The sequence below is a fragment of the Stylophora pistillata genome, chromosome 2 (genome assembly GCF_964205215.1).
Source record: "Stylophora pistillata chromosome 2, jaStyPist1.2, whole genome shotgun sequence".
In the NCBI taxonomy this organism is placed as follows: Eukaryota; Metazoa; Cnidaria; class Anthozoa; order Scleractinia; family Pocilloporidae; genus Stylophora; species Stylophora pistillata.
The window spans coordinates 20,827,201-20,847,250 of record NC_142520.1 but is presented as its reverse complement, the minus strand read 5'-3'; the positions used below and the strand labels follow the sequence as shown (position 1 = coordinate 20,847,250).

The 20,050-nt window shown below is 36.8% G+C and overlaps 1 pseudogene; it reads left to right on the top strand.

The window, feature by feature from the left end:
* Positions 1 to 19,770, top strand: part of LOC148737703 (uncharacterized) — a 90,415-nt pseudogene extending 70,645 nt beyond the window's left edge.
* Positions 19,771 to 20,050: the final 280 nt, after the last annotated feature.

Below are 20,050 nucleotides of genomic sequence, written 5' to 3'. Positions count from 1 at the left end.
TCCAGAGAAATACTTGATCTGAAAATCACTGGAGAAATTATTTATGTTAAAAAACAGAGAGTTTTGATATCTTCCTACTAAAAGTCAACTGTCGCTCGCGGATCGTGATTACTTTATCAAGAATTACGATCTAGACTTGTCTTTCATTCCAAAAAGGATCATGATTACATGGTGTCTTATCCTGGACTCAAACTCTAACTATAATTTTCTATCTAAAAGGCACTAACTAAACACGGAGACGTCAATCTAACCAGACTATCAAGAGCCCAAAAAGCGATTAGTAAAGTAACCAAATCATTCGGCTTAAATGAAAACCCCGAAAACTTCTTAATGTTCTAAATTATGGGATAAAAATTGGCTTAAACGAAATGTCAAAACAAAAATATATTATGAACACATCGACACTGTGATGTATTCACAGGTTCTACCTGATCTGGTTTCAGTCCTCGATACCACGCGCTGGTCTTTGGCTGGCCCATAATCACATTTGTAAATTAATTGCAAAAATTACAAAAATTGCGAGAAAATTATCTCTCCTTACATTTCATAATGGCAAAGAAAAAGCTTCCTTTCCACAAAGTTAGGCTTTTAATTTTGCATTACTGCACAGCACCTTATTACGAAAAATTGATACACTGTTTCAAATGCTCCTTGAGAAAACGACTGTGTTCTCAGTTTATTTCTTAATGGTAAAGAAAATGCCACCAAAGAAAGCACGAACGCTTTGTGGATTCTCATAAATAGGATTAGCCAGTGGCTAATACATGTTACATGGATGTCTGATACATCGGCTCCGCGCGATCAACGAAATGTAATAATGCAGTGGACACGTCTGGCTCAAAATATGAATCTCTTGCAGTATCAGTAGCTTTGCTTCTTAACCAAAACATTTCTCACCACTTGAAGGTATTGATGATAACGATAATGCATTTATATCAGCAATGCAGCTGAACGCTTGTTACACTCAAACTAACTGCCATCATTTGTTAACAGGTTCTTGGACAAAAACCAGTTGGAGGGCTTGCCAAAAGAGATATTAATGAACAATACCAACCTACTGAACCTGTAAGTAAAAAATGAAGCCTATTCATCCTAATTTTAATCCTGCAGGGAATGTAAAAGGACAATGCACAGGGAAAACGAAGTTGTAATAGTTACTACACTAAAATGGTCAGACATATTCACTAAAGTTAAAAAAAAATGTACTATTTTTTAAAATAGAATATTAATAGACAAGGCCACACTTTGTAGTCGTCAGTCAGGCAATAGTTAAGATATGTATATCAACCCAGTCCATAGGTTCTTAGCCTAGTTATAAGCTTCGAGTTTTAGGGTGGGAGGAAGGAGGCGGGATATGGAAAGTTGCGTAGCCACTGGAGGCTTATTTCTTCCATCCTAGGGGGAAGGAAGCTCGTCCACTTCCGCTTGATTGTGCCGGCATGAACTCCCTAGCGTCCTTTTCGCGGTAAAAAGCTTTACGTGTTACCAGGACAAGAGACGAATTGAACGATAATCTTCTTTCTGCTGTGGATGCAAAGTATTTTGTAGGGGGCATGGGCGGAAAGTTGAAAGGAAAAGAGGCTGTAGCCCGATATCCTTACCAATAAAAAATAAATTACGCTAATCAATAACGCTTCAGATATATTGTGACGAAATATATACGTAAGAAGTACTTGAGTCTTTCAATTCTACAAGAAATAAGGTGACTATGGTATATAATCAGGGAGAATGACACATACAGTGTATATATCTAGTAGAATATCATCAAATGTTACAACTTTCATAAAATATTAGAGCCGTGATACCGCGTGGGATATTTTGTTTTGGTTACATTGCGAACAATTTTTCCAATAATAGTTCCTTACTTGCTGAAAAAAATATTTAAAGTGATGACAAAAAAAATACAGCGTGAGAAGATTAGTTGTTTTTGGTATCAGAGTTTCCGGAAGACACGGAAAAAAATATTATCAATCATTTGGGCTCGAGAAACTCGAAAGGGGTGGAGGAGGGAAGTTTTGCGGTTGGCAGAGCAGAAAAAGGTGACTTGTTTTAAAAAAAGAGTCCAATATAGTGGCCCCGATAATGCTTGGTCAAGAAAAAACGATAGCAGGCAAAAGGAGAGCTTCTTGATTACATTTTTTTCAGACTCTTCGCTAACAGTGTAAGAAGAACTTGGTTATCTTGTTTCCTTTTATTATAAGTTATTTTGTTGTTTTCCAAGCCTTTTACTTTTAAGTTTTAATTTTGCGCGGGGCGGTGGAAACATTCAACGTATTAAAAAGGTGTTCAATATTGAACCAGAAATATTTTGTTAAGATTCAGGTGTAAATTTAAAGAAAATTGTTCAAAACCAATAGCGGAAAAAAACCCAGGATAGAACAGAATATGATAGCAGCCTTATTTTAAACATTCAAACTTTCTGCTTATTCTGATTTAGACAAATCCGTGTGCGAATAATCCTTCTTGTCCGCTCTAAGGAGCGAACATCACTAATCATAAAATATGCAAAGTTTGTCTAATAAAGCTTGAATGCAAGACTACTATGTCAGGTTTCTTTTGATTTTTAAAAGCTTCAGCTGATTTCTCAGCAGAGATACAGATTTTATTCCGGCCTCCCTGTCTCGCGAAATAAGCCTGATCGTATCATATGGATCTGCGCGTGCACAATGAAACAGGGTTTATGTAATCTTCAACAAACTATTATCAATATACGTTTATTATGACTAATCCAATATTTCCCGCTCTAAACCATTGCTGTTAATTTAATCACCCCTAATCCCCAACTCCGTGTTGCTTGGATTATTATGAGGACTACAATACATGACAGTGTGTAATGTCAAGCCTTGTGTATTACAAGAATAGGTAATAGAAAGAGGGTGAAAAAGCATTTGAATGAATCAAGTTGTTTTCAGAGCTAAAAAAACCCAATTTATCTCAATTCATATTGTCACAGGTTATAACTTGTTATCCTCTCTGGTGCCTTGAGATGTTAGACTAAAATGGAGATATCACATCATTGACAACATTGGTTTGATGAAGTCTATATTTTAGGCCCTCGTATCAGTACATGAGGAATAGATTCAAGCATATTTATTCTCCGACCTTTGTTGTCAAATACTATGTAATTTATACTAAATATATTAAACTTTGGCAGGTGGCTGCACAACAACCAGTTGAAGAAATTACCATCTAGCATTTTCAGTAACAATACCCAGCTGATGGTGCTGTAAGTTTGGAGTCTTTCTTAATATTGGTGTAAGAGGAACAAGTCAAATCCCACCTTGAAAACAGAAATTTGAATGCGCGGATTATATTGCATATTTCATGTATATCATTGCTTATGTCCCAATAAAGCCGCACTAAAACATAGACTAAGAAATTTCCTCTAAAACATGCATTGTATTCGTTCGCAAAAATGGATTATCAAAGAAAAATTTGCAAAGGAATTTGTTAGACCCCTCCCCTCTTCCTTAAATAGTCTCGATATCAAGTCAAGAATGTTCTATGTAGTTCAGTGTTTAAGGCTATGTTTCAGTCTTCTTCTGATTATTCTTCGTTGCACGAACGAACGAATGATAAAAACAAACAAACAAAGAAACAAAAAAACACAAAAAAACAGAAAACAGCTTGGTGACACCTATAGTGACAATTCAATTTAAATGAGCCAGTCATTTAAACTTACAGTGCAATAACTGTAGACATTGCCACGGTCTACGCGAAATTTAGAAATTTTGTTGATCTGAAAAAAATGTTCAAGACTTTGGAGGAGGTACGAATCCCGTGTAGTAGTCCTTCCTAAATCCAAACCCCATATTCTAGTGTCTCTGAACCACGTTTCTTTATCTCAATTAAGTAACAAAATACCAGTGGTGAACACCTCAGCTCTTTTCTCTGCACATTATCACAAAATACAGGACGATATTAGATAACTCACGAACCCCCACGGATTCTCTAAGGCCTTTATAGAGGAAATCCGGTTCCTTAAAACCGTACTTGAATTTTATCATTTACTGTTGTTTATATTTCTGTTAAACTGGATTAAGGGTGGGCTAGAATTAGGGTGCAATAGGGGTCTGGTGTGTTGTTTCCATTTTGTCCTTTTTTCAAGTCTTTTTGTTGAAAATTGTTTTTAAAATCTGATAGAAATATTTTGTGGATGAGAAAGGTGTACAACATTGAACAGGAAGAAGCTCCTTTTTTCAGAAATTTGAGGTGATAATTTCGGTTATAAATACAAAGAAAGTAATAAAATAGCATCATTCTAAACAAACTTTTACATGGTGAGCGACTTTGGCTGAATTTTTTCGTAGATCAAATTCAACTTAATTACTTAAGAACGGCGCTCCCTAAATAGCGCCTGGAGGTGTGCAATATGAAAAAATTGAAAATCCCCTAGCTTTGGCAGAATATACGTCTAGATGAATTATTTTTAGACAAAATACTTTAAGTTCCATTGCATTTTGATTTTACGCGAACGGCGGTAAAATCGATTTGGTGGCTCTCATGTCAGCTTCACTAGGTCTAGATAACCAATAAATTGAACGTCTCTTGAGAATAAACCAAACAATAAATGTGACCAATGATTTTCTCAATGGAATGAACGCGTATTTACGAACAGTCTGAAGCGTTATTTGTCCAAATCTATCGCGAACTAAGTTTTTGGGCAATTTTTGTTTTTTTCATTATTCCACTCATTTAGGCGTACAAAGAAATGGCAAAATTGAGAGGGTCAAATCGCACCTTGGTACATGGCATGGGGTTAAACCAAGTTAATCCAGCGAAGAACAAGGCTTCTTATTCACAAAAATTCAATAGAATTTTTGGGCTACTCAAGACTACGAAATTTTAGGACCCCAAATAAAACTGACACGGAGGTCAAAATACACCATTCCTAGTCACGCAACGGAGGTGAAAAATCAACAATACGCACGTTGAAAATACACCAGGTCGTTTTGGGGCGAAAAATCGTTTCTACACTGGATAGAAAGCTAATTTAGTTCAACTTTCGTCGTTTCTGTTGCTCAGGTTACCTGATATTTAAAATGTTAGCGGTTATTTTACAAACAAAACAAGCCAAAATGCAAAAGCGTCCTGTACGATACGGATACAATTTGAACCTGGTAACGAGCCATAAAATCAATATGTTTGCCATATTTACACTTTTATTTGAGTATTGTTAATGAATTTGTACATACCATGCGTAGGCGCCAAACATAGATGGCGCATTCGCTTCACGATATGCTGTCGTGAACTGCCTTCCGCTTCTCTCAGACATGGGGACCCCTATGTCCTGGGCCACAAGTGCAAAGCAAACGTCAATTACCACAAACACTGGCATTCTTTCCTTATAATTCTGGCTCACTTTTACCAAATGTTAATTTCTCACCCGCGTTATTTATAGTCATTTTTTACGGCCATCTTTTTATCCTCTCTTTATTTTTTTTGTTCAAACTGATGGTTCAGAGAGGGATTCAGTCTTTCCCGACGGTTACTTTTTCTTTTGGAGAATTCTAAGACATCCTTTTGTTTGACAAAAAGCAGTCTCCTCTTCAAGACAGAAGATACCGTTTAAGAAGAGAAGTTGCATCCATTGCCAACAAACACGCCGATCTTTTTTTCTTTTTGAGTTGAAGGATGCGTGAGTACTTTTCAGCACCACTGCAAAGTGTTGCGGCGTCTACAGTACGGCAAGTGCATATTTACAGAGGAAAGGCACTCGCTTCTCGACAAGGCAAAGATGCCTTTGAAAAATATCAGGAAACATCTAGTGCACAGCCCTATATTGCCACTTCTGCGATTGCAGAGTAAAGAATTCAGGCGTTACCGCAGAGCTGGGCATTGCGATCTTCGAGAAACGCTTCCCATTTTAGTGCTAACCAGAAGGCCTTCCTAGAAGACAAATTTAAAATTGGAGAACACATTGGAATTATAGCAGATCCGGCAGAGATGGCTCAGGATATGGGGCATGAAAATTATGAATATGGAGCCGCAGATCAGTCATTGTAGATGAATTCCTAGCACCCAAGCAAATGATGGTCAGTTGCCAAGGGTATCCCTCCCGCAACTCTGATGCGCGCTGGCGCAGAAATCGTCAGCAGGCAGTTGGCACGAAAAGTAAAGTCCTTTTCAAAAGTGGCGGCAAATAATGACCGCGTGAACACATCAAACAAACTGTGTTTAAGGCATTTCGGCATGGAGGATGCAGAGAGAGGAGACCGGTTTTGGAATACCAAGATGAAGTATTCTCCGGAGAAACAATGCGTAAGGAGGGTTCGTTTTACAGAAAATAAACCTACCTACGGGATGAGAGACCAAGAATGGTGAGAAAATCACGCTCAGTTTCCAAAAGCTCGACACAGCAGAGAAAATTTGGTCTCCGGCGAGATTTAAAGGAGAGAAATTTCTCAAGAAGCGGCACTTCGAGAAAATTCCAGAAGATGGTCCCGTGCTCCAAAGTCACGGCGGCGAGTCAATTATTGTTGTCACGCAAACTACGCCGCTTCAAATTATATATTCAGTAAAACATCAAAGGGTAACAACCTCATTTTACGTGCTGCGCTATGATCGAGAAGGATTTGGAAAAGACTCAAATTTACAAAAGCTACTGAATTTGAATACGATCTAGCTTGACAATTAATTAGGTAACAGCAAGACTTGCTAAAGTTTGGTAAGACCTTGTCACGAAACTTTCATATAGCAAAAGAATGACAACCCTGAATGTAATCTGAAACAAAGTTCTGAAGGAAATATGTTTATTAATACAAGTATATATTTTAAAATGTAATCTTTATATCTTGTAGAAAGAAATACACTGAAGTAAATAAATAGAAGTATGGTTTTACGTAAACATAGCTAAAAGCTTGTTAACTATTTGACTAACAGTATGTCTGATTCATCTATGCAATTATCCTATCAGTATAGAGAATTATACTCCTTTTAAATAGAAATTTCATTTATCTATGAAGACTTCATCCTGCTCTTAAAACTATCAAGCTGCAACCTTTTGTAGCTTTTATTTAAGACAATTTAAGACAAATTCATTACTAAAATACATGCATTTTGTCAACATAACAAGCAAACTGCTGAGTCATTAGTTATTAACCCTTTGACCCCTAACATTGACCAGCAGCTAATTTCACAAGAATGAAGGAAATAATTACTAACTAAAGAAGCTCTTGATTGTTAAACAAATTCTCCTTGTCAGCACCTTGAAAAATGTATTGTGAACAGTATGGAGAATATTCATACTGAATATTCATACTAGCATGTAAAGGGTTTAGTGGTCAAACCTTTATGTACAAAATTCCATAAATACATTAGAGCAGAAACCCTGCCTCTAAAATGGAAGTGAGTTAAAAAAGAAATGGGTTTATAAAGTTTTCTATGTAATATATCAGTGCATACCAAGTGATATCAGTGACAACAGTACTTTTGTATTCCGACAGGTTTAACCTATCTAGCAAACATAGCTAATTTAAACAATTTTGCACCAATTTTGAAATATTTTGCTTATTAAGTAGGCATATTACTCACATTACTGGTACACAGAATTTGTTGAGAGCTTAGTTATCATTCTCATAGCAAGTATGCCTTATTGTGCACCAACTTGACCAAGAAAAATACACTTCACATCAAATATTTTGGGAGATTTAAACTGTTGATTAAAAAATAATTCAACTACCCTTCCCAAGCCAATGCACCTTCAAGGCGCTTAACCAGAATTTCCTTATTACCTGCAGTGCTTAATCCTCCACTATGTAAAGCTTCCTTTAAACCAGGTACTGTCATCAAAGTTGGATTGATAGCTAGACTTCTTACCTCAGTAGCATTGCAGAACTCTAAATGAGACGACAGTGATAAGTTATCAGCAAAGCGAGTATTGCACTGTTTACAGACAATGGGTTTTAGTGCACACAACACTGATTCTGTCGCGCCTCTGCTGCTTACACAAGTCACCAGGTCAATACTAGACAAACAAACTTGACAACTGAGCAAATCATTCTCTTTATTTCCACCACAATTGCAAACATTTGGTTGGTAGCAGTGTGGTGGAGAACGTCATTGGTAGTGTGAGGTATAAGAAGAGGGTATTGCTTGATGTTCTAGGAGGTAAAATGAGCGAACATAATTACTTCGCATTACTTGCCACAATTTACCAGTGGAGGGGCTTACATAAGTCAACTCCAATACATTTAATGTTACATAGCAGCCAGACTTCTTTTTCAGTATTAAAAAAATGAACTTCGTGTTTTACAGACAAGATTTGTATATTTAAGTGGCACGGACTGTTTCAGTACATCTTCTGAATATTGATAATCATTAGTGGCTCTCTCAGAAATACCCTGAAGAAATTGGCCCCTCATAGACTACTTTTATAAATGGCTGTCAGATTAATATTCTTTTGTTTAAATTTTAAATTAGCCTTTCTGGCCTCGTTCTCCAGTACAAAATTCAAAAGAATACATTATCTCAAGCGAGGCCAGAAAGGCTAATCTAAATTTAAACAAAAGAATATTAATCCAGCAGCCATTTACGAAAGTGGTGAACGGTTTCATAGCTTGCATTGGCAGCCAAAAAATCCCATGCCCCATACAATAGCCTACCTATCGTAGACAAGTCGTTTCATGGAGCAGTCAGTCGAAAAGCCTGATTTTTCTTTCTTCTGCCATGGAAGTGAAAGGCCATAGCCACTCAATACAAAAAAAAAAAAGGTTGGAAAGCTTTATCCAATGTGAAATAAACGACTGAAAAAAGCTCTTTAGTATAGAGAAGCGCACATAGAAAATCACTTGCGATGTCGCAAAGATTATAAGACTTACTGGAGATCTCTAAAGAAGTGTGGGCTCTGGAAAGACCCTGTTTACGAGGCCAGAAAAGTGGAACTTGGGGACTAAGTTAATGCAGCGCGGGAAAAGATGCCCAATTGTGTCATAAAAGATGCGAGGTGAAGGTTTCCTAACCCTCCAGGCATTCCTTACATGGGGCATAAAAGGGAATAAGGAAATTCTCATACAAATGCCCATGTCAAGGAGAGCAATTATAAATAACAATTGAATAAGTTCATGAAACATATACAGTCAAAAGAAAATTAAGAGGTGGAAACATCACTAAAACTGCATGGAAAGTCCCTTGAGTAATACCTAATACTCATAAATGCTTCACTACTTAGTACCAGCAGTTGCTGTAATTATTCTTCCCTGGTTACCTCACATCTTTTACAAGACATTTGGGCTCCCATTTAAAGTTATCACAGGAAGTCAGAATCACTAGTAAGCAAAATGGACATCAGTTATTTAGATTAAAAAAGGTAGATCAGATGGTTTCCCTGAATTTGAATGTTTTTGCAATAAGCACCCTGATCTCTGCCGGACGATTCGGATGCCTGGCATGTTGGTACATCTGCAGAGACAATACTTCTCTATTCATATTTTCATTCTGCAAGAGAAATAAGTCAATAAGAAAGAGTAAGCATAGCATTCAAAAAGTGCCAAAGCAATTGTGCAGAATTAACAACAGCACAAGTCTTTTAACCAATCAAGAATGGCTAGTTCCATGTGCATGTTGAAGGTGTCATCCCCATAATGAATCCGCTTAGCAGCAGAAATGAGCATCACTGAATGGAGAGATTCAATCCAGTATGTTTCCCTACACTGCAGAAGGTAACAGATTTTGAGTGGCTTTTTCTGTAACTGGAATATGAATTTTTTGCAACTCTTTGAAGGCCTTTACTGCAACATCGCCAATTCGGAAAAGGCAAACTTTTTTATGCAAAGAAACAAAAACAGACAGTAGCATGTGCCAATTAATTACCTGCATGTAATCAGTATTAATAATAGTAAATATGCCTCTGGTTTTCCATTTTTACAGAAAATTGTGTAATCTTTGAGTTCATGAATTATGCTATGTCTTGTTAGAATTACATAACACAATGTGTTCATAACAACAAAAATTAATAATCATAATTTTGGTTTCGTGAAATTGCTCTTTTGAAGGAGTAACCTGAGAAAAACTCTTTTTACCTTATGACTACTACGCATTCTCTCATTAAACAGTCATTCAAATTACCTGATAATGGTCAGCAACAATCAGCAGGTTAGCCTAAGATTCTTGCTCACTGAGTGGACTGTTCTTCATGCAGAAGTACACATGACAAATAAATAAACAAACAAAAAAAAGAATTACTTTAGTCACACTATAAAAGATTTTTCTGTCCTCCATACTCATGTTACATCAATGGTAGGATATTATTGAGGATGCAAATGTATCATACTTTGGGTTTCAGTTAGAAAAGTCAGCAGCTGTTTTGTCATAGGCACTTCACGGCTCACTGTTGAAGTTTCACAGGCCCTACTCTAGTGTAGGACTCCTAAAACTTTTTTGTCTTAAACAAAATCAGTAAAAATTCAAATAGTTTTAGGAATACCATTGAGTGTATCAAGGTTCAACATATCATACAAAGAGTCCAAAAGGATCTTACCAGAAAAAAAGGGCTGACACCATCAGGTGTGCTGCTGATCTACTCGAATCATGCCTTGCATCTGTAATAACACACTACAGGAAGAAAATGGCAGATATCAAAACATAACATTGAACACATTTCTGTACTCACAAATCTCTCACGGCTTACAATTAATTTTGATATCAGATATTGTATGTTCAGATGTGCTAGTCAGCAGAACTTTGCAGAAGTCTACTAGATCTCATGAATCAAATTGACTGCTTGCAGAGATCCTAGCTTGCAAAAAAGAACAATTGAACAAAATTCATGCATGCACCACCCATACTCTAAGACTGGTGCATAAGTATGTGGCCAAAGACAAAATAAAATTGAAATCAACTTGTACCTCTCCATTTGCAACATAACCACGAGCGCTTTTCAATTCTTCCTGGGCAGCAGATAGGTACTCATTGCAAACCCTATTCACAATGGTTGCATAACAATGCTTTTTCAAGACTGTCGAAGTAATTAAAAAAAAGAGGTATTTTAGAATTCAGGTAAGAGAGAAACCAAATAAGAAACTGCTCAGTCCATTTGAGGTATTTTGGTGGAGAGATCATCATTTGGCTTCCTGTAAACTGTTGTTGAATGCCATTTGCTTGCAAGAAGAAATACAACATGAGTTTAGGAGCATTAGAGAAAGTGCATTGCTAACCTGTGTAAAAGGTTTTTTCTCCCTCTGACCCAATGTTGACTCCTCGAGAGAAACTTGTGTACTGTGTCTCTGTCACGCCACAGGACAATACTCCATGAATCAATCTATGAAAAAGAGAGGCAGATAAGTGACCTGTTACAACAAAACTCAAGAATACTGAGAGAGCGAGTTTCAGAAAATTTCCAGCTGAAAACGAAAAGGTACTTACCGCAAATTTAGATAGTACTTTGGAGGGGATCCTCCCATGAATAGAATAGGAGAGCCACTTGAATGAATCAGAGAAAGGCAAAGAAATACGCGAATATGGAGTGGAAGACGCTAAAGGAAAAGAAAAGCGTGTGATAGATTGTGTAGAAACAAGAAAGGGGTCCGGACTAGCTGTGCTTCCAGTTGATGATAAGCTCAGTTGGCTCCATGCAAGTCCTTTCCTCTCCATTTTCTCCTCAAAAGCTAACAGAAGAGCCTCCATCAGGTCCACATTATGTGTACTTGTGGTTGCTTTTGTTAGATTTAACGCGCATTTTGCCATTTTGACGCGGTCTTTGATGCCAAGAAGTCTAGTCTGCTCTCTTGAGTACGAGGAAGCTCTGTGTTGAAAGAGAACAGAAGAGCTCGATCTGTTGGGCGCTTTTTCTTGGGCATAGATGGGTTATTTCCGTCAGCCATAACGCACAAATTCCACAATAAGTATCCATCAAGCAGCGACAGCTAAGAATGTTGCCGAACAACCACTAGAGTTGTGAAATTCTGGCTGCTAATCGCACTTACTTGCGAACTTATTCATTCATTAGATCTGTTGTCAGAGACAATATTGCGCATGCAGTATTTATGACGCCGCCAGTTTCTATGGGAATAATCTGAAGGCTCAGCCAACCGATGTGTACAAGGGGCTTGGGGATGTAAGCCGAAGTTACACGGCGCGAATTTTGAAAACACAACTGTACGACTGCATAGTCGACTGTAGATCGCACTTTGAACGGCCGAACGATGCGTTAGTGCCAAATAAAGTCAAAATAAGCTAAATTGTGGGAATGAGAGTCAACAAGACTCAATATCTTCTAATTTTTGACCCAAAATAATACTTTTACAGTGTCTTCCATGCACACCGTTTCACTAATGGTGGGACCGTTGGTCGCAATATTGCATGATTCTTTCATTTGAGCTGAAATCAAGGGGCGGAGCCAACCTATTTATAGCGCGCCTCTGTGTTTGAATCTGCTCACGCCGTGAACGCCTCGTCATGTGAACTCTAACTCTAAGATAGTAACGTGAGGAATTTGCCAGCAACGACCATCGTATTTATATAATTAATAAATTAATTAATCAATTGAACAAAGACTATTTTACTACTTTATATTTGTAACGATTAAAATATTTCCGAATGAAAATTATTCCAAACCTTTTTCTTTTCTTTCTATTTTTCTTTTTTTTTTTTTTTTCTCACACCAATTTTTTTTAAGCACAAAATCTCACGAATAAAATAGATAGCGGTATAGTGCGAGAGTGCACGGTGTGCAAAATATGAAACATTTATGCATTTTTTTTCAGTGTTTCTTTACTCGGAACTGGTCAGCTCAGACGACCACCACAAACCATATAATATTATCCAAACTTTAATGATTATTCGATCTAAGAGAAATACATTTGTAATTCGAAATCAGAAAACGCAAATTTAGTCTTAGTCTCATGGCAGAATTCAAGAAAACATGTCTGGAAACTTACTTTTGTGGCGGGACGTGAAAACAGGTTTCTCACCTCAGGTTAGCAGATTCGGGTAAGCGAACAGATACAAAAATCAACTTCTCTCTCTTACTCATTCTTCTGAAAAACTGGTTTAAATCACGACAAGCTAACACTTTAAATCGTTGTGAGGAATTAATGTCAATCACTAGTTGTGTTAATTAAATTATATCTATCATCATAGGCAACGCCTATTTACTAAACGAAACATTCAGAATTTATCATAATTGTACACCGTTCACCGTCCCCCATTCAATTCTTCATTTTAAAAATCCCTGTGGTATTTACTAAATAAACCCCTTCGGGCGGTTGGTATGTCGGTTGATTATCTCCGCGGCTGAGAGATTGGCCGAAAAATGAATATTTAGCCGAGAAGCGAAACTTCGAGGGCAAAGATGAAATTTTGAGGATAATCTCTCAGCCATGCAACGACATTATCAGCCGACATAAGAGAAAGCCAGAACGGGGTTTATTTATTTCATAACCTTCCCATGATTAATTTCCATTCATTTTTGAGCAAGTGAGCGCAGGCGCGAGCCTGTGTTCACCTACGGTAATCCTCCGCAGCTTTTTAATCTCTTCCACCATCTGATTCTGTGACTATGCTGACAGGAATTAAGATATTGTTTGAATCTAACAATTGTCAAGGGTCTTCGACTTAGGCCTCAATGCATTTCTCCAGAGAAAGGCTTGATCTGAAAACTACTGGAGAAATGATTTATGTTTAAAAACAGAAAGTTTTGATATCTTCCTAATAAAAGTCAACCGTCAAGGACCTAGAATTAAACCATCAACCATTAAAATAAAGAACGATTCATTGTAAATTGTTAAAGTTAACATCGTCACCCCCTTAATTACAACTCCTCAATACATTCTGTCACCTAAAGAAAAACTCCGTGAAATATTTACATTTACCCTACAAAGACGAAAGGATTCCACAGAACTTTGTTGTCTATAAAGACGCAAAGTAATAAAGTTTACCTAAATCAATCACGGGTCAAGCAATCCTAAATCCTAAGGGGAAAATAAGGCGAGGTCCACAGGTATCCGGAAAGGCTACGATATCCTCATCCGGAAATTCCGGAAATGATACTTTGGAAAGGAATCTAAAGGCACCAAGTTTAGTATCAATATTCCTCTTTAACTTGTCAAAGATTCGATCTACAAGATCGGCGATAAGGTCTAAACCGTAATAGCTTCTCCGCGGGGTCATTCAAATGTGCTCACCTCCAGATGTATCGCCAGCGGCTGGGTTCATTTTATAAGGGTAGGAATTATAGTAACCGTATACACTATCTTAAATCTGCAAACCTGGGGTGAACACTCTTGCACATGACCTCTTTATCTACTTGATCAAATTACAACTTACTGTTAGAATATGTAACAAATTCTCGTCAGGAAATATAAGAAAATACACTTGCATAAATGTGCCCTCTGACGAAAGGAAAATTTATATTCTAGATACATGTACGCCTAAATAAAATTCATTGTGTTTACTTTCCGGATTGATATATCAAGGAAATATCATACAAAAGTTAAAAGAAAAATCCTTTTCGCTACAAATGTTTCTTTTGAAGCTGGAATTGAATCTCGATTCCCGGGTTGATACACGCACGTGGGATAGACCGTGAAACCAAGGATCTTTCTCTCTTTCTTTCTTATACTATTCTTTGGAACGTTCTTATATCAAAGTAGAGAACTGGAATCTCTACTTGAAAAAAGTACCAGAGTATTGTGCGAAAGTATATACTGTAATACACCGTGGTTAAATTGAAAACCGTTTACTCAAGTCCTTTACACACTTACTAGTTACTCTTAACCAATAAAGAACCACTGCAATAAGTGAAATACATCAGTACATATATACATGCAAATCCGTGGGTCTCGATTGTATTACATCCCTTGCATTCTTTTCCACACGTGGATACTACTATACACTACACATAGATTTAAAAATAGTCTCAACTTTGGAAAAGAACACGTAACAATTAAAGGAACCAAAAGAAAGGTAAAGTATCGCTTTGAATCAGTATGTGACATAATCATAAACTAAGTTAATGCTTACTGTTGCCCGCGGGTCTTGATTACTTTATCGAGAATTACGGTCTACACTTGTCTTTTATTCCAAAAAGGAACTTGATTACACGGGGTCTTATCCTGAAGTAAAACTTTAACTATAATTTTCTATCTAAAAAGCTAAACACGGAGGTGTCAATCTAACCAAACTATCAAGAGACCAAAACGCGACTAGTAAAGTTGGCTTAAATAAAAACCCCGAAGACCTCATAAAATTCTAAGTTAAGGGGTAAGAAATTGGCGTAAACAAAAAGTCAAAAGGAAAAAAAAAACTAAACTAACTCCGTAATAATAGTAATAAAAAAAACAACAACAACAACAATAACAATCAAGAAACGAGGCAAACGTCCACGTCAGTTTTAATGTCAAGGTTAAAGTTGTTTAACGGAGGGGGACATGGGAGGTTCTGAATACCACAACACCGCAAACAAAATAGACTCTATTCTGTTTGCGGTATTCAGATCCCCCATTTGTTCGGAACAAACACCGTATCTCCGCAAGGGATATTACCAACACGCCGACAGTGTGATATAGTCACAGGTTTTACCTGATCCGGTTTCAATCATCGTTACCACGCGCTGGTCTTTGGCTGACCCATAATGTGTGTTGTAGTGGTCCAGAGGTCAGGTAAGATATTAAAGAACACAACCTGGGGTTAATCAGCCAACGTTTATTAAAGATTTTCTCGTTTTGTTCGACAATTAACTACAGGTTAAAAAATCTAACGAAGTTATTCTTCAACACTGGAACTTGCAACACAGGAAATGGTCTATTTTACCGAACACCGTCAATTTGAAATTACAAACATTGTACATCGTAAGCTTTCAGATCATTGCAAAACCGCAATGTGAGTTGTTCTTCACCGCAATACAGCATTAAAAAAGGGTCGAGACCGCAACACCGCAAACCCCAATGTCTCGGCCCTGTTAAAGCGATTAGTTAGTTTGTAAAATAACACGCACCATGCATGACTACGGAAATTGAAATTTGAAATTTAAAAACAAAAGAGATTGTCTACACTTGCCATGATCGAGCTCAAGAAAAGGATTGCGTGGAGCGGACCCACAAAGTTCAGGATTTTTTTTTACAATGACGACCATTCAGAGTGCAAAAAAGGCGAAGAACAAAGAAAACAGTAAACGACTCTCGTGGGTTTATTGCGTTACAAACACTGTTTGATTTCTTTTCCGGCTCTCGGAGTAAACAAGTGATTGCTTATTCTTATTATGTGGAACATTTTTTGCAACCTAACAAATCCGTTATTGACCAAATCTGTTTGGTCAAGATGGTTGGATATTGGCCTTATTCTTTTTTTCGCGTTTTAATGGATTTCAATTTTGTCTCGCACCACAAAAACGTTAAAAATAAAAAAGGACGAGGACAATATCCAGCCATCTTGAACGAACAGATTTGTTCAATAATGCATATGTATTCGAATGGTGAGGCAAGCCATTTTTAAATTTGTTATCACAATGAGCAGTTAACAGTTTTTAAAAACTAATTTGAAACCTTACTTGATACACCGAAAACCCCAAGGACAGATTATAGCGAGATCGTTAACTGCGTTATCATGGCAGGTATGAATAAGAATAACTTCCCAGCATGGCGCGACATTTTAAATACATCATGGGTCACGGGGATAAGTTTTCTCAGGTTATAATCTCTTGGTGCGGTGAGCTAAGGGAGTAAACATTATTTCTGAAGATTTACGCCTTAGTAAGGTTCGAGAGATGATATTTAGGAAAATATTCTAATTGTCGAAAATGCTATAAACGTAGCAGAATAGAGCAAGATGTAGAGACTTCAGATGTGGCTGTAATAGACTCATCACAATTTTCAAAGCTCGCGGAAAAAAGGAAGAAAAATAAACATTCCGTATTTCCAAAAGAAAGATCGAAGGCTTAGAGTCCTTTTTTCGTGCTTTGCAACTCAATTATGCGAGACATTTAGTTCCAATGCCGTCAATTAAAATAATATATATCCGTTAACCGTAAATTGACCAAAATGTCATCATAGAAATCATCTGAAAGACATTTGTAAATATATTTCCAAATTTTCGAATAAAATATCTCTCCTTACATTTCATAATGACAAAGAAAAAGCCTCCTTTCCACAGGATTAGGCTTTTAATTTTGCATTACTGCGCAGCACCTTTTACGAAAAATTGATACGCTATTTCAAATGCTCCTTGACAAAATGACTTTGTCCTGAGTTCATTTCTTAATGGTAAAGGAAATGCCACCAAAGAAAGCACGAACGCCCGTAGATTCTCAAAAATAGGATTGGGCAATGGCTAATACATGTTACATGGATGGATGTCTGATATATCAGAAGGAAGCAATTTCTTTGATCGCCCCGCGCGATCAAAGAAATGTAATAATGCAGTGGACACATTTGGCTCAAAATATGAATCTCTTGCAGTATCAGTAGCTTTGCTTCTTACCCAAAACATTTCTCACCACTTGAAGGTATTGATAATAACGATAATGCATTTATATCAGCAATGCAGCTGAACGCTCGTTACACAAACTAACTGCCATCATTTGTTGACAGGCTCTTGTACAACAACCAGTTGGAGGACTTACCAAAAGAGATATTCATGAAGAATACCAACCTAAGATCCCTGTAAGTCAAACGTGAAGACTATTCCTCCTAATTTTAATCCTACAGGCAATGTAAAAGGACAATGCACAGGGAAAACGAAAGTCTTAAACAGATAGTTGTAACAGTTACTACACTGAAATGATCAGACATATTCACCAAAGTTAAAAAAAAAATTACAATTGTTTCAAATAGAGTATTGATAGATAAGGCCACACTTTGTAGTCGTCAATCAGACAATCGTTATGATATATGTATATCAACCCAGTCCACAGGTTCTTAGCCTAGTTACCCTTCGAGTTTTAGGGTGGGAGGAAGGAGGCGGGATGGAAAGTTGCGTAGCCACTGGAGGCTTATTTCTTCCATCCTAGGGGGGAGGAAACTCTTCCTCTTCCGCTTGATTCTGCCGGCGTGAACTCCCTAGCGTCCTTTTCGTGGTAAAGAGCTTTACGGGTTACCAGGACAAGACATGAAATGAATGATAATCTTCCTTCTGCTGTGGATTCAAAGTATTTTGTAGGGGGCATGGGCGGAAGGTTGAAAGGAAGAGAGGCTGTTGCCCAATATCTCAACCAATAAAAAATAAATTACTCTAATCAATAACGCTTCAGATATATTGTGACGAAATATATACGTAAAAAGTACTTGAGTCTTTCAATTCTACAAGAACGAAGGTGACTATGGTAAAAAAAGAATCAATTTAAATTGAATAAACCTATCTGAGACTCGCATGAGAAGAATATAATTAGTAATATAAGAGATATTGTTTAAAAACATTTGCATTTCTTACTTAAAGTCAGCCGAAGCACATATAATCAAGGACAATGACACTTACAGTGTATATATTTAGTTGAATATCATCAAATGTTACAACTTTCATATTAGAGCCGTTATACCGCGTGGGATATTTTGTTTTGGTTACAATGCGAACAATTTTTCCAATAATAGTCGCTTACTTGCTAAAAAAATATTTAAAGTGATTCCAAAAAATATGCAGCGTAAAAAGATTAGTTGTTTTTGGTATCGGAGTTTTCATAAGACACGGAAGAGCAGGAAAAGGTGACTTGTTTTCAAAAAAGAATGCAATATAGTGGCCCCGATAATGCTTGGGAAAAAGAAACGATAGTAGGCAAAAGGAAAGCTTCTGAATGACTTTTTTTTCTGACTCTTCAGTTACAGTTTAACAAGATTTTGGTTATCTTCAGTTCTTTCCTTTTATTTAAGTTATTTTGATGTTTTCCAAGCCTTTTACTTTTTTATTTTGTGTGGGGCGGTGGAAAGATTCAACCTATTAAAAAGGTGTACAATATTGAACCAGAAATATTTTGTTAAGATTCAGGGGTAAATTTCAAGAAAATTGTTCAAAACAAATAGCGGAAAAAAAAAACAGGATAGAACAGAATATGACAGCAGCCTTATTTAAAACATTCAAACTTTCTGCTTATTCTGATTAAGACAAATCCGTGTGCGAATAATCCTTCTTATCCACCCTTTAGAGCGAACATCACTAATCACAAAAAATGCAAAGTTTGTCTAATACAGCTTGAATGCAAGAGTACTATGTCGGGTTTCTTTTGATTTTAAAAGCTTAAGCTGATTCCTTAGTAGAGATACAAATTTTATTCCCTCCCTCTGTCTTGCGAAATAAGCCTGATCATATCATATGAATCTGTGCGTGCACAATAAAACAGGTTTTATCTAATCTTCAACAAACTATTTTCAGTATACGTTTTATATGACTATTCCAATATTTCTCGCTCCAAACCATTGCTGTTAATTTACTCACTCCTTATCCCCTACTCAGTGTTGCTTGGATTATTATGAGAACTACAATACATGACAGTGTGTAATGTCGAGTCTTGTGTAGTACAACAATAGGTAATCAAGTTGCTTTCAGAGCTAAAAAAATCGAATCTATCTCAATTCATTTTCTCACAGATTATAGCTTCTTATCCTCTCTGGTACCTTGAGATGTCAGACTAAAATGTAGATATCAAATCAATGACAACATTGGTTTAATAAAGTGTATATTTTAGGCCCTCGTATCAGCACATGAGGAATAGATACAAGCATATTTATTTTCTGAACTTTGTTGTCAAATACTATGTAATTGACACTACATTTACTAAATTTTGGCTGGTAGCTGGACAACAACTAGTTGAAGAAATTGCCATCAGGCATTTTTAGTAACAATACCTAGCTGGAATGGCTGTAAGTTTGGAGTGTTTCTTAATATTGGTGTAAGAGAAACAAGTCAAATTTGACCTTCAAAACAGACATTTGAATGGGTTCTATTGCATTTTTATGCATATCATTGGTCATGTGCCAATAAAGCCGCTCTAAAACACAGACTAAGAAATTGCTTCCAGAGCATGCATTGTATTCGTTCGCAAAAATGGATTATTGAACAAAAAATTTGTAAGGGAATTTGAGGGAACATTCTAGTGTCAAATTTACCGTTATACCCTTCCCCTCTTCCT